The sequence below is a fragment of the Brassica napus genome, chromosome C4 (assembly GCF_020379485.1).
Source record: "Brassica napus cultivar Da-Ae chromosome C4, Da-Ae, whole genome shotgun sequence".
Taxonomy (NCBI): Eukaryota; Viridiplantae; Streptophyta; class Magnoliopsida; order Brassicales; family Brassicaceae; genus Brassica; species Brassica napus.
In genome coordinates this window covers 28,099,999-28,116,569 of record NC_063447.1, presented here as the reverse complement: position 1 = coordinate 28,116,569, position 16,571 = coordinate 28,099,999, and the positions used below count along the sequence as shown (strand labels likewise).

General features: G+C 37.6%; 1 non-coding gene across 1 annotated transcript; it reads left to right on the top strand.

The window, feature by feature from the left end:
• Nucleotides 1-10,437: 10,437 nt before the first annotated feature.
• On the top strand, nt 10,438-10,544 carry LOC125586655. Its single transcript, XR_007323191.1, has one exon. It is a non-coding gene; the product is annotated as a small nucleolar RNA R71 (small nucleolar RNA).
• The last annotated feature ends 6,027 nt before the right edge of the window (nt 10,545-16,571 follow it).

Genomic DNA, 16,571 nt, shown 5'->3' with positions numbered 1-16,571 from the left:
CATTAAAATCTTTTCCAAGTATGTGTAATGTCTATATAAAATCATTGGTATGTCATCTCTTCATGTCGAAATATGTAAGTTTCACCATGTTTTTATTGTATATGTGTTTAGAATTTATTTATTTCGTATCTTATTTTTATAGAAAGGAGAAACAAAAGAAAAGAAAAAATGTGATCAAGAAGAAAGAGAGGAAGGAAGAGAAGTACAACAACAAAACCAATCTAGTCACCCTTGACCAAAGTGGTGCGGCTAGGTTAGCATAGTGAGAGAGATGCATACTTTATATATATAAATGTTGCACGGTTTGACCAAAAGAAAAGAAGATGGTTTTAGTTAATTGTAGTTAAACAAATTGGTACAACTGAAAAACTAGTACAACTATGCAGGTTCTCAAAACTTGTGTGCATGCAATTGTTGCCATCATTAAGCGTGGAGAAATTGCTGAACATTATTGTTCTAAGTATTATTGAATAGATCAACGGACTTTGACATATTAAATGTCAATATATCCAGTGCTTCATCATTCATCATGGAAAAACTATACATCACACAATATATGTTCGACTAGTATAAATGGTACAACTATTTCTTATTTACCAGACTAGTGATACTGATATAACTAGTACAACTATTCAGGTTCTGGAATTTAAATATTCCTTCGAGTATGTCAAATGAAAAAAATCAATAAACTGGCTAAATTGTAAAGTATTTATAAAGGTTCCTTATGATATTTCATGGGGTTTTTTTTTTTTTTTTTTTGCAAATCTAACACAATCACATAAGTTTGCATGATCTACCTTATACTTTTAAGGTTTGTTAACTTCTTTGTCCACATAATTTTTGGAAAACATACATTAAATGTATTTTAACAAAATATATGATTTCATTTTATTGGGGCAAAGACATGTACACGTAAAGAAGTGGTACAACTGAGATAAGTTCAAATTTTATGTCGTACAACTAATATTTTCGATTTCACTGTCAAAATATAACTATGTACAAACTGGTACAACTCAAAAACTAGTACAACTATGTACAAACCGATACAACTCGAATACTAGTACAACTATGTTATTTCATTTTATATTGTGCATCACGTTTTAAACGTATATCATGTTTTAAACATTATGGTTGAATATTAAATCAAGCAGTTGTACTATTCCTAAATATTTTTGTGTAGTTTAACCTGTTATCTATTTCTTTTGGTTGAAATACATTAAATCAAAGTCGATAGAATTAAGAGAAAAATTTGTTAGGTACGTAAATACAAAACATAAAACTAAATAATATTTATAAAAAATTTAGATATTAAAAAGAAACTGATGGTATTGGGATTATAAATTTCATAATTTTTTAAAAATTTCATAAATTTTTGAAGATTTGTTTTTTTTTTTTTGTAGGAAAAATTTTAAATTATAAAATAGAATTAAATAATAAACAGAGTGAAATGTACTAATTTGCAAACATAATAATCAAAAACCATTTGAAATAAAATTTGTAGAAACAACAAACATATGTATATCATATTTTATATCAAAATATGCAAGTTTCACCATGTTCTTCTTGTGTATGTGATTAAAATTGCTCTATTTCTTATAATATTTTCATGTCCATATCAAGAAAATGAATTTTGAGGCGAGAAACCTACTAACCAGCACTAGAAAAACACAAATCAAGTGTTGCCACAATTAAACTAGTAATAGTACTACTGTAGTTAAACCGGGTAAACTATTATTGTTGTAGTCCAAATACCAAATATTAATATTTATGCATTTTTTTCAAACTCGTGATGGCTTATGCATTATCTTTTGGACTATACTTTTCAAGATCTTAAACTGCAATCTTTTCTCGCTTGGCAGTTGTCTTATTTGGCTTCGGGAGAAAAAACGTGAAGATGATTTTCTTCCATATATAATACAACTGGTACAACTAGTACAAATGGTAAAACAAATCATTATAAAAAAAAATATTATATAAACAAACTATTAACATATTTTGACACATCCATGAAGATTAAACCAATATTTTCATATATTTTCATTGGTGATACATCATCCCTTTCTAAAATATCATTCATACGTTGAAAACAAAAATTAAATATAATCATATTAATTGTAAAATTGTAGTAATTATACATGTTTTAGACTTCTAGTTGTTCTAATTATACATGTATTTTGACAGATGCAAGCGGGAAAGATTAAACTAGTACAACTATGTACAAACGGTACAACTCAAATACTAGTACAACTATGTTATTTCATCACGATTAAAACAATTATTTGCAAAAAAACACAAAAATCATACATCAAACCCAATCTTTTTCTTCTTTCCGGTGACTCGCGTTTTTAGAACAATGTTTGAAGAATTTCCTGGCTCTACATCTAGCTTTTTGGCCTCAAGACCAAAAAGATGAAGATAATTTTTTCCGAAATTCGTACAACTAGTATAATTAGTACAACTTGTAAACGTATCAATTTCAAATCAAATATTATTAAAAATATACTATTCATATATTTGACACATGCATGCGGGATAGATTATATCAATATGTCTTATTGGTTCTATATCATTCTCTTTTCTAGCATCTTCATATGCGGAAAACAATAACTAGATGAAATTATTATACATCTCATAATTAAGGGATGTCATTTCATAATTTCTCAAAGCCATGTCATCTTTTTTTGTGAGAATGAACATGGTGATGATACATAAGAAAATCAATTTTCAAATAATATATAGAAGATACTCAATATGTACTAGTTGTACTAATTCGAGTTGTACAAGTTGTACTAGTTTGAGTTGTACTAGTTGTCCTAGTTTGAGTTGTACTAGTTGTACTAGTAATACTTTGCGTTCTTCATTATCTTGGATATCAGATGGAAAAGATGAAATTTGACTCTGGATAAGATATAATTGATTAAACATGACTATGGGTTGATCGATTTGAGATAAGAAAGAGAAAATTAGTGGATGGTTGAAGAAAAAATTTGATTTTGTATTATGGTGGAAGAACTATGAATGGGGAAGAAATGGAGAAGAAGAAGGAGATTGAGTCGGATTTCGGATCTGGATCTGGGTCGGATATTGGGTTGGATAGTAATGGCATAGGTTAGTAAATATGTTTAACTCCTTAGGTTTTTCAGTTATTTAACATAGATTTCTATTTAAATTTAAATGAAAAATAAATAAATAAAGTGATGAGTCTAATTGAGATTTTTTGGAGACCAAGTGGTCCATCTCAGCATTTGATCCCCTACAAGCTCTGCAATAATAACCAAGTTTCAGTTGAAATTTTTCCCATCCCATTTTCAGGTGAAAGATCCGACCTCGGGGGTGTGGTTACTCCAAGGACATACAAATAGAGAACTGTACGAGTGGTCGATCGTCTCAGCCGCCTCATTCTTTGCAACTCCTTCCGTCAAAACCTCATTCTCTGATTGGCATTCCAGGCTCGGCCATCCTTCTGCTCAGATTCTCAAAGCTATCTTCTCCAAATTTGCTTTACCTATGTCTGATTTTGTTTCAAACACTTTTTCTTGTCGTGATTGTCTTTCAAATAAAAGTCATAAGCTTTCCTTTTCTCAAACATATCTCCTCAACTCGTCCATTACAGTGTCTCTTTACTGATCTATGGACATCTTCTATTGTCTCTGTTGATAACTACAAACACTATCTTATCATAGTAGACCATTTCACTCGATACTCCTGGTTTTACCCTCTCAAACTTAAATCTCATGTAAAAGAAACTTTCATTGCCTTCAAGTCTCTTACTGAAAACAAATTCCAAACAAAAATAGGGACTCTTTTCTCTAACAACGGCGGAGAGTTTATTGCCTTGCGCTCCTTTCTTTCTCAGTCGGGCATCTCTCATCTTACAACTCCGCCTCACACACCAGAACACAACGGCTTGTCTGAAAGACGACACCTCCACATAATTGAAACTGGTTTGTCCCTCCTTCATCAAGCTAAAATGCCAAACACATTTTGGTCTTATGCTTTTGCTACTGCTGTCTGTCTTATAAATCGGATGCCTACTCCAGTTCTCTCTCTCAACTCGCCTTACTCTCTTCTCTTTCAGACCCAACCAAACTACTTGAAACTACAAAAATTCGGTTGTCTTAGCTTTCACTGGTTACGACCATACTGTGATCACAAACTCCAAACTAGATCTACTCAGTGTGTTTTCTTAGGGTATTCCTTAACCCAAAGTGCTTACATGTGTTATGATCCAACTTCACAACGCCTCTATGTCTCACGACATGTGCGATTTGTTGAAGATACCTTCCCATTCCAATCCCTGAGCAAAATGCCTTCTTCTCCCGCTGCTACGGTCTCTGACTGGAACCCACCAGTCACTCTTGTGCCAACAATCACGTCGCCACTCGTACCAGTCTCGACTCTGCCGCCCCTGTGAACAGATCAATCACTGTCATCTTCCCCGATACCGGTTTCAGAACCATCAGAAACAGACGACCAATTATCCCCAGTCTTCACAAACCCAATCACCAATACCCAGCCCCAAACCCAACCCTCACAATCTACAAACCCACAAGCAAACCTACAGGCCCAACCACAACTAGAAACATAACCTGGCCCAACGAATCACACTCTCCTCCCTCCAACAAGTTAGTCGTCTAATACCGACGAGCCTTCACAACCCATCATCTCCGAACCACCACCAAACAACCATCCGATGACTACCCGAGCTAAAAGAGGTATCTCTAAACCAAACTCCAAATATGCTTATGCTTCCCAACTTAATCAATCCCAACTTTTTATTCCCACAACTGTTTCCCATGCCTTAGCAGATCCCCGATGGAGACAAGCTGTCATCGATGAGTTCAATTCGATAGTTAAGAACATGACTTTCTCTCTGGTTCCCCCATCGCCAAACCAGAATCCGGTCAGTTATCGCTGGATATTTACAATAAAATATAATCCTGATGGCTCTGTCCGCAGGTACAAAGCACGCCTAGTCACTCGCGGTTACACGCAACTCCTGGGAATTGACTACACTGAGACGTTTAGTCATGTGATCAAGTCTACTACTATTCGTCGCGTCTTGGACATAGCTGTGAGTCGTTCCTGGCCCATTAAACAACTCGACGTAAACAACGCTTTTTCTAGGGAACACTTACGGAGGAAGTATACACTGTTCAACCGCCTGGTTTCGTCGATGATGAACATCCTCACCATGTGTGCCCGTCTCCGTAAAGCTCTATATGGACTCAAACAAGCTCCGAGAGCTTTGTATCATGAGCTCAGTAACTTCCTCACTCAGTCTGGTTTTGTTAACTCCTTAGCTGATACGTCACTATTCATTCTCCGACAAGACTCGAGCTTGCTATACATGCTTATCTATGTTGACGATATCATAGTTACAGGAAATGATCATGCTCTTCTCACACGAGTTCTGGATTCCTTGGCAACACGTTTCCCTGTAAAAGAACCAGAAGATCTTAATTATTTTCTTGGGATTCAGGCAGTGCGCACGCCAAAAGGACTACACTTGACGTAGAGGAGATACATTTTTGATCTGCTCACTCGTTTCAAGCTCACAAACTCTCATCCTGTCACTACGCCAATGGTGACCAACCGGAAGTGATGTTAAGAGTTTTCAAGTCTCCTAAAACAAATGTTGTAATATAAGTGAATGTCGAACCAATTCTAAGGGATTCAAAGCACCGAGAATGCAAGTACGTACTTAATCTAAGTGCAACCGATAAGTTGGATGGTTTTAAACTACTACTAATAATAGAATGCAATATGAATAATATGAAAGCAATCATTACTAACAAGTCTATTGGCTATATTAACACCTTTAACAACAAATGTCTTTGGTAAAGTATGTTAAAAGCTTAGGAGAGCTGTCTCAGACATTTCATCAAACACCTTGTGGGTGGGAAATGCCTAAATATCAACTTTTGAGAGGCCAACTCAGAAGATGCATTATGAATACTCTACTAGTAAGGAATAAGAAGGATCTACACTATTACATCCTAGATCTAGCCTAATCACCCTTAATCTCCCTTACCCATGAATTCAAGAGTGGATTACTCACTACTCTTCATGATTCCTCTTAAACTCATATTGGATTTCAGATTAATCATGTAGAGAAATACAGATAATAGATTAGAAATCAACAGGATAACATATGATCAAATGAATCAAAGAGATGAACTTTTCAAGAGGTTTTTGGTGGTTTTCTCAAAGATAAAAGATAATCCGCCTCCTTCGCCTACAAAAGGTCCTTAAAATTAGGTTTAGAAAGTGTAAAACGTCAAGACAAATGACCAAAAGGTCCCTGGAAAATCATAAGTTTCGACTGAGTAAATGACGCGCAAAGACTTCGTGGTGTCGCTCCGGGAAGTCGCTCTGGCTTGGGAGCGACCTCAGGTGGTCGCTCTGAGAGGTCGCTCTATTTTTTTTTGCCTCCAAGGTGATGAAAAGGCGAGTGACGTAGGTGGGTCGCTCTGGGTTGGGAGCTACCTTATGGTGTCGCTCTGGAAGGTCACTCTGCGATGCTCGACCAGGATGGATATGCCTCTAGTAAATTGATCATAACTCCTTCATTACACCTCCAAATGACTTGAAACCACTTCCACTAGAAAGCTAACTCAATTTGCTGTGTTTTCTCAAAATCTTAGCAACAGAAGATTTCTCTAAGGCCTCCATCTATGCTCATCTTTCACCCCTTTTTAGATCAGAATGCTCCCAAACATCTCAAATCACTTCATGGCACACTCCAACACCTAATAAGGACAATGAATGCAATATGAACTCTAAAGATGCCTAATTCTTAATCTATATGATCAAAGTGTACAAGAATTAATGGCTAAAATCATGTAATTATACAAGATATCAACTCCCTCAAACTTGTTCTTTACTTATCCTCAAGTGAACTTTCAAGAACTCATAGGGAGGAGAGGTTTGAAGGTGGGAGATCATAGCCAAACACTTCTTGTTATACTCTAGCTTCTCTAGGCCTATCAATACTCTTATGCCTTTACACAGGTCGCAATGATCATCAAGCAACAAATACCTTCAACCAACTCTCACATTTATTCACACGCACACACACAAGGTGAATTCTTACAAATGGGCACATGATCTCAATCATTTGGCTTGGTGAGTGAAATTGGTCTAATGTGAAGCAAAGGGTTTTCAAATGCATATTTTATGGTGACTCACACTCAAAAATAGGAGCAAGAACATTATGCAAAATTTATCTAAGAAAAGGAGCAATTCATGCATACAATGATTTGTTCTCATCATTCTACCCCTTTCCTAAAGATATTTAAACTCTATCCCTTTTCTTGGTGGTAATCTCAACCTTTTTTCATCCCAAACACCCCAAAGACCACACTCTCATCTCTCACCCAATGAACACTTTTCTTTCACTTATCTTAACCAACTAGGAATTCTTTCTTTTCTTATTCACTAAGCTCTTCTTTTTCATTTCTTTTCTCCACCCTTTCCATGTTTCTTTTCTTTTGATTCTAAAGGGGATTCTACTTATAAACTCTAGAGTTTTTTTTTTTTTTTTATCCCTAGTGGTTTTCTTTCTTTTTCTCACTCTTTTGGTTCATTTCTTTCACTTTCCTCTCATATCCCAATCCCAAGATCAAAATCAAGCTCACAAACCCAACAACCATCCTAAGTGCTAGCTCAAATGAGGTCCTAGTGCTAGCTAAAGATAAGAACAAACCATTGTCGCTCCTGATACTCTCAAGATTTTGCACATGACTAGCTTTCATAAAAGGCCTCACTCAAGCAAATCAATGTTGGTTTCAAGGAATGGTAAGGGTTCAAGGGCATGGGAGTGTCATTTGGGTTAACAGAGAGTGGTGCAATGAAATAAGATAACCCAAATGTGTATGAAATCCATGACTAAGTATGCAAGTGCCCATGTGCAAGAGAGATTAAGTTCATTTAGCTCAAGTTCAGCTTGGAGTTGGTTTCAAGAACAGTGTCAATATCAAGCAAGCAAACAGGTTTCAATAAGAATTTTCAAGGCTCGAAACATGCAAGCTTTTACAAGAGATTGATTCCAGGCAAGTACCTTAAGGCATTTTTAATCATTGCTCCCTATGCAAGTGAATGCAACCTATATGCATGTTTCTAGACTCAATCTTAAGGATGCAAGATGCAACTACATGCTTCTTTTTGTGTTTTTCAAAAACTCTTTTTTTTTAGTTAATTTTTTTTGGTTTTTCTATGCAAATATGTATGTACAATGCAATGCATGAGACTCAAAATCATCAAAGAAAACATGATCAAATACTTGGTACCTCCCCCAAACTTAGTTCACACAGTCTCTGTGTTAGTAAGTTGAAAGAGATACCTAAAAGAGAGATAAATGCAAAGAAAAACTGGTATATACAATGGAAAGGTGGTGGAGTGGTACCTCAAGTGGAAAGTGGAGAAGGAGGATCCTTCCCTTCTTCAAGAGTGATGGTGAGGACCTGGGAGAGAGGCTCTTGAAGCTTGATTGGATCATCTTGGAGTTGATGAGTCCTTGTGGTCTTCTTGTCATGAGCAGCCTTTGTGGCTCGACTCACCTCATCCTTTTTAGCACTTTTCAAGTGCTCATCACACATCTCTTTAGAGGACTCTCCATCAAGACTTTCTTTCTTACTAACAACCACTGCATCCTTGATCTTCTCAATGGAGGGGTCTCCACAAGTGATGGTTCCACAATACTCAACATCCAGTGGAGACTGAATTGGGTAAGAGACAACTTTGTTCACATTGAGGAGTGTCACCTTCTTGTTGGCAAAATCGATGCAAGCACCCAGAGTAGTAAGGAATGGTGTGCCCATGATCAATGGAACTCTCTTCTCAGTTGCCATCTTCAAGATAGTGAGGTCTATAAGGATGGTGCAAGATCCAATCTTCAAAGGAAAGTCCTTGATGAGACCAATAGGGGTAGTAGAAGAAGAATCCCCAAACGTGAGAGAGGAAGTATCTGGCTCCATGTGTTCAATCTCAAGACTCTTCACCATCTCCATTGAGATCACATTCACACTTGCACCAGAATCAACAAGAGCATCATCAAAGGTGAGCTTACCAAGGGAACAAGACAAGGTGAAATTCCCTTGGGATTCTAGTTTAGGGAGAGACTTTGGTGTGACTGGTGGATCAAGTTTCAAAGTTGAGATGTTGAGAAGCTATGCTACTTCTGCTTGGTGGTCTACAATGTCCTTGATGAGCATCATTTGGATATGAGCCTCACGCATACCCGAGATCGCTGGAAGCTTAAGTCCAATATAACTGAGGTCTTTTCTGAACTTGGAAATCACCTTCTTCTGAGCTTTGGTGAGGACCCTTTGTGGAAATGGGAGCTTGTCATATGGTGACTGCTCAACCTCAGTGGTGTCCTCCAGCTTGACCTCTTTCAGCTTCTGGTCAACTCTCTTCACAACTGGTTTCTCAGCCCTGGGTTCATCTCCCTTCAAAATCTTTGCTTCAATCATTTTGTCAGCTTCCTCCACAATCTTTGCCTCAGTTGTTGCTACAATCAGATGCTTAACCTGTTCAATCTCAGTTCCAAACACCAATATTTCAATTTCATCTACCTCTTTCTTGTGGTTACTCAATTCAATCCCTGAAGAAGTAGTAGAGAGGACAACATTGCAATACTCCTTGGGATTTTACTCAGATTTTCCAGGTAGAGACCCTTGCTGGCGATTCTGGTGAGTGGTCATGGAAGCAAACTAGTTTTCCAAAGCCCTGAACTTGTTGTTGAGCTCATTGTAACTTCCATCAATCTTGGAGTGAAGGTTCTTCAACTCATATCCAACCTGCTTCTCACTTCTAGTCTGAGACTCCAAGATCTGTTTCAGTAGAACATCATTGTTGCTTTCTTGAGGAGTAGAGGTAGAAGGATTAGCTTGTTGTTGAGAAGACTGGTTCCCTTTGTTGGAGAAACCAGGAGGAGGGTTTTGCTGAGGCTGATAGTTGCCTTGCTGGTTGTTTCTAGGCTGATAACCACTCTGTTGGTTGTTAGGATAGGATTTCTGTTGGTAGTTGTTGTACTGAAAGTTGGGCTCTTTCTTGTACCAACTGCCATTGTTGTTGATGAAACACAGCTCTTCTTGAGCTTCCAAACCCTCAACCTCATTGACCCTATGTGGTGCATCTTGGTTTGGGTTACCAACAAAGTGCAGCTGCTCTTGGGTAGCTTTATCACAAATGAGTATGTCTATCTTATCTTGTAGAGCCTTTAGCTCATTTCTCGTCTGTTTGTCATCAGTTCTACTGCCTCTGTTGCGGTCTCTACTGTAGACTGCGTCACTCTTCACCATGTTGTCAACCAGCTCTTCTGCATCTTCCTTAGTTCTTCCCAAGAAGAATCCATTGCTAGTTGTATCTAATCTGGCTCTGTATTTAGGAAGAGCACCCATGTAGAATGTGCTCAGCAAGCTTTCCTTAGAGAAACCATGGTGTGGGCATTAAGCTTAGTAGTCCTTGAATCTCTCCCAGGCTTCACTGAATCCTTCCAAGTTCTTCTGTTGAAAGCTGGAAATGTCATTTCTCAGCTTAGCAGTTCTTGAAGTAGAGAAGAACTTCTCCAAAAATGCTTTCTTGCAGTCATCCCAGGTGGTGATAGAGTCGCTGGGTAGAGAGTTCTCCCACTGACGTGCCTTATCCCCCAAAGAGAAAGGGAATAACTTGAGCTTTAAGGCGTCCTCTGACTCACCATTGGTTTTTGACAACCCACAGTAGCTGTCGAACCTGTCCAAGTGATCAAATGGGTCCTCTAAAGCCAAGCCAAGATACTTGTTGTTCTCGATCACGTTGAGGAGTCTTGATTTGATCTCAAAGTTGTTAGCTGCCACAGCCGGTGCTCGGATTCCCAGTCTATGACCATGAATGTTGGGGCGGTCATAAGTGCCAATGGGTCGAGCTGCTCGTTGTGGGTGTTCTGGCCCTTGCGGTGGATCTGCCATATCAATATCCAATCTCTGCAAGTGATCATGTTGCTCTTCTTCTCTTCTCGCTCTAGCACACTCTCTCTCTAAAGCTCTGATGTCTGCAACTCTTGGAACTAGGTTTGATGGACCCCTGATCCTCAAGTTCATACACCTGAAAGTTAAAGGGAGGTGAAGAAGGAGAATCAGTAACAAAAGAAAATAAAAATGACTTAGTCTCAAGCAAGTGACTAAATTTCAATGTTCAAATCTACTCAGAATTTGGCAATGGCGCCAATTTGATGTTAAGAGTTTTCAAGGCTCCTAAAACAAATGTTGTAATATAAGTGAATGTCGAACCAATTCTAAGGGATTCAAAGCACCGAGAATGCAAGTACGTACTTAATCTAAGTGCAACCGATAATTTGGATGGTTTTAAACTACTACTAATAATAGAATGCAATAACAGAACAATAAAACAATAAAAGAAGTGACTTTCTTTGGTTATGATAAAAGATAACTCATGGGTATAGGAATTAGACCTTGGGTGATCAAGTTTCGAACTAAGGATGACAAATGATCAATCAAACTATCAATCTTAAGCTTAGACACAATCTTAAACAAACTCTATGTCTAGATGAATGTTCATTTACTAACATATTTCAAACATCAAATGTCTTTGGTTGAATAATATGAAAGCAATCATTACTAACAAGTCTATTGGCTATCTTAACACCTTTAACAACAAATGTCTTTGGTAAGGTATATTAAAAGCTTAGGAGAGTTGTCTCAGACATTTCATCAAACACCTTGTGGGTGGGAAATGCCTAAAGATCAACTTTTGAGAGACCAACTCAGAAGATGCATTATGAATACTCTACTAGCAAGGAATAAGAAGGATCTACACTATAACATCCTAGATCTTGCCTAATCACCCTTAATTTCCCTAACCCGTGAATTCAAGAGTGGATTACTCACTACTCTTCATGATTCCTCTTAAACCCATATTGGATTTCAGATTAATCATGTAGAGAAATACAGATAATAGATTAGAAATCAACAGGATAACATATGATCAAATGAATCAAAGAAATGAACTTTTCAAGAGGTTTTTGGTGGTTTTCTCAAAGATAAAAGATAATCTGCCTCCTTCGCCTACAAAAGGTCCTTAAACTTAGGTTTAGAAAGTGTAAAACGTCAAGACAAATGACCAAAAGGTCCCTGGAAAATCATAAGTTTCGACTGAGTAAATGACGCGTAGAGACTTCGTGGTGTCGCTCCGGGAAGTCGCTCTGGCTTGGGAGCGACTTCAGGTGGTCGCTCTGAAAGGTCGCTCTAGGCCTATTTTTTTGCCTCCAAGGTGATGAAAAGGCGAGTGACGTAGGTGGGTCGCTCTGGGTTGGGAGCTACCTTATGGTGTCGCTCTGGAAGGTCACTCTGCGATGCTCGACCATGATGGATATGCCTCTAGTAAATTGATCATAACTCCTTCATTACATCTCCAAATGACTTGAAACCACTTCCACTAGAAAGCTAACTCAATTTGCTGTGTTTACACAAAATCTTAGCAACAGAAGATTTCTCTAAGGCCTCCATCCATGCTCATCGTTCACCCCTTTTTGGATCACAATGCTCCCAAACATCTCAAATCACTCCATGGCACACTCCAACACCTAATAAGGACAATGAATGCAATATGGACTCTAAAGATGCCTAATTATTAATCTATATGATCAAAATATACAAGAATTAATGGCTAAAATCATGTAATTATACAAGATATTAGGAAGCTTACACTGAAGACAGGAACACGCCTCACTGATCCAACAGAGTATCGATCTGCTGTAGGTAGCCTTCAGTACTTAGCCTTCACAAGGCCAGACATTTCCTACGCTGTAAACAAGCTGTCTCAGTTTATGCATGCTCCTACATCTGACAATTGGCAAGCTGCAAAACGAGTCATGCGGTATCTTGCTGGAACTACTTCACACGGCCTCTTCTTCAGCTGCAACAACTTTATGTCTCTCCATGCATACTCGGATGCTGACTGGGCCGATGATACAATGATTTTCTATCCACAAATGCTTTCATTATCTACCTTGGAAAGCATCCTATCTCCTTGTCCTCTAGAAAGTAGAAGGGTGTAGCACGATCGTCTACAGAGGCTGAATACCGTTCTGTTGCTAATACCTCCGCTGAGTTACGATGGATATCTTCACTCTTGGTGGACCTTGGTATCTTCATCAATGGACCTCCTGTGATTTACTGTGATAATGTTGGAACTACATATCTATGTGCTAATCCTGTCTTTCACTCTAGAATGAAGCACCTGGCCTATACTATCATTTCATCAGAAATCAGGTTGCATCATCTGGTGCTATACATGTTGTCCATGTCTCCTCGAAAGATCAGCTTGCGGATGCCTTAACCAAACCACTCTCACGAGCTCCGTTTCTCCAACTATCATCCAAGATTGGTGTTGCTCAAGCACCTCCATCTTGAGGGGGCATATTAAGGAAAGAAGATACAATCATAACTTTCGTATATTCTCATCATTACTTGTGGATCAATCTCATTGATTATCTCCTATAATCCATCTTGTAAACTCTGTATAAATCTGTACATTCTCATATCAATAGAATCATCCTTTTACATTCTATAATAAGTTTATACAATCTCACATATACTAGACCATTGATAGAAATGTTGTCAAAACTCAGAGAACAAGGGATATACGTACTTAATAACAGAGAAATTCAATCGCTGTAAAAACTGAAGTCAACATATTCAGTTTATAGAATCTAACACAGTAATCATTAGCCTACTCTGCAAAGCTGTGGAGAAGTCATTTCACACGTTTACAATGATCACTGAGGGTAAGACATAACACAAAACAGAAACATTCAAGATTTCAGGAAACTACGACCACATTCTGCAGAAGTTTCTCACATACGTTGATCTAGAAGTGACTTCATAAAAATAAGATAACATTATAATACATACAAGCACCAAACCAGTTTAGAATAATAACTTTTTCTAATCAACATACAACTTACCAACGGAGTTTAGATGATCACCAAGATTAGGAAGAGCATTACACAAAACAAATACATTCAAAACTCAAGGACACTACTCACACAATCTATAGAGTTTTGCCTGTTGATCTACATGAGACTCTAAAATATATAGAAGCGCCAAAGTAAAGAGACACTAACACCGTTTAGAATTGTCACTGAGGGTTAAGAGCATAACACAAAATAGAAACATTCATCAATATTCAAAATAAAACTACTACAACAACATGACATAAGCTCTCACCTATGTTGATCTACCAGAGAATTCATGATAAATTGATTTCATAAAATGAAAGACCTTATAATATAGACAAGCAACAAAATAAAGAGATTCTAACATGGTTAGAATGACTGAAGGTTAAACGTATGACAAATCAAAAACATTCAAGATTCAAAGAAACCACAACCACAGTTTGCAGGAGTCTCTCACCTACGTTGATCTACAGAGACTCCTAGATACATCATAGGTACAAGCACCAATTTAAAGATAACAAAGATTAAACATTGTAAACACAATGTAATGTTCCAATATTAAAAAGAATATACTTGCTCATCAATGGATATGTTAGTAGTCAGTTTCTAGAATGTCATGGATGCTAAATCAATGAGAGAAACATTGTCAAAATAGCTTAATAAAATATTTTTAATTTTAAAATAAAACCTATACGCATGTATTACTTAACTTATTTTGTATTCATATGTAATAATATCAATTTGTAAGAGGGAATAAGTGAAGAAAAACATATACCTGAACAGTTTGTGAAGCACATACCTAAACAAATGTAACTAGTCTTCACTTCATGTCTGTCTCTCCTGCTTGTGATTTTCACAATTGAATGTATCAACTAAGTAACAAACGAGTTTGAAAAGCACATACCTGTCAAAGAAATCTGACACACTTGAAATCGTCTTTGAGACTTCTGAAGTACATACAAAACCTGAGGAAATCATAACTAATTAGTCTTTAGTTGACGCAAAATGCCTCATAGTTACCTTGTGAATTTTTATCCAGTAAGTGGTAAAATAAGGAATATGTTACTTGTTTTATGGGATTGATTGTTTTTTTCTTTTCAACAAGTTGAAAACCTATCACATAGTCTTTGTCTAGGGACTTTCTCAAGCCATGGATAGTGAGTTGAGGAATCAATTTTTGGTTCATAGTCTATATCTTAAGAGTTGGTTTAAGTTGTTGGTTGTTTTAAACATCCAACAAGCTAAAAACTGATTTGGTTTATAGTCTCTATCTTAAAGACTTGGTTTAAACTGCTGGTCATGTTACCCATCCAGCAAGCCAAAAACTAATAATGCTTTGACAAGGCTTGTCATTAGAAAGGAGTCTGTTTTTGATTTATTGTCTTTGTTTAATCTCTTTTCAACCGTTGGTTGCTCATTGTCTAATGATTTTTAAGCCTTGTGGTTAATGTAAAGAATTAGTTTTCGGTACATAGTCTCTGTCTCAAGACTTCTTTAAGCCGTTGGTCATGGGTAGTACAATTGTCTAATGATTCTTCATAAACCGTGGGTATTTACAGTTTTTTCTTGGAGACAACACCGACTACTGCACCAGAAGCAGCAGCAACTGTGGCTCAGCAGACTCCACAGGACATCTCAGCTCAGGGAATGAGTGGATGGCCTGGTTCAGGGGAAGGTTCAGTCTCAGTCTCAGGCAGATCAATTGACTCTAGCAGAAATCTACTCACTGATATTGACTTGACTCTATTGGGCCGTATGAGGCCCTAGTCGTTAGACCGTTGTAATTAGGTTTTATGTAACCTACGTGACCTCTTGTATATAAGGCACAGCCTTCACAATGTATCAAACAAGAATCATCTTTATACTACTAAGAGTTCTTGACATGGTATCAGAGCATTAAACCTAACTTCAAATTCTAGGTTTTCTTGTTAACCGATCCATCTATAATTCTTTTCTTCTCTCTTTGACCTAAGCTGGCTGATTATTCTATCGAAAGCTTCTTCTAAAAACATGCCGAAATCAACTGATTCTGAAACTTCAGATCAGTCTAGGGTTCGTACTGAACATACTCGACGTACGATCTCATCATACTATCTCACCGCCGGTGATAATCCCGGTCATACGATCTCGCGTCCGGCGTTACGTGGAACAAACTACGACGAGTGGTCTGCAAATATTCGCTTGGCTTTGAAAGCAAGAAAGACGGATCTCTTCTAAAACCGTCTGAAGACTCTGATGATTATGAAGATTTGTACGCGAACAACGCATTAGTCGTGTCATGGATCAAGCTTACCATCGAAGAATCTCTGTGTTCAACTCTTTCTCACAGTGATGATGCTTCTAGCTTGTGGATGCAGATCCAAAGACGGTTTGCAATGAAGAATGGGCAGCGAGTTCAACGGCTCAAAACTGAGCTCGCTAACTGTAGACAACAAGGGACACCAATCGAAACATACTTCAATAAACTGACGAAGTTATGGACAAACTTGGCTGATTATCAGCAAGCAAAAACAATGGAAAATATAGCAAGAGAACGTGAGGAAGACAAACTTCATCAGTTCCTTATGGGAATTGACGACTCGCTATATGGTGCTGTGAAATCTTCACTCTT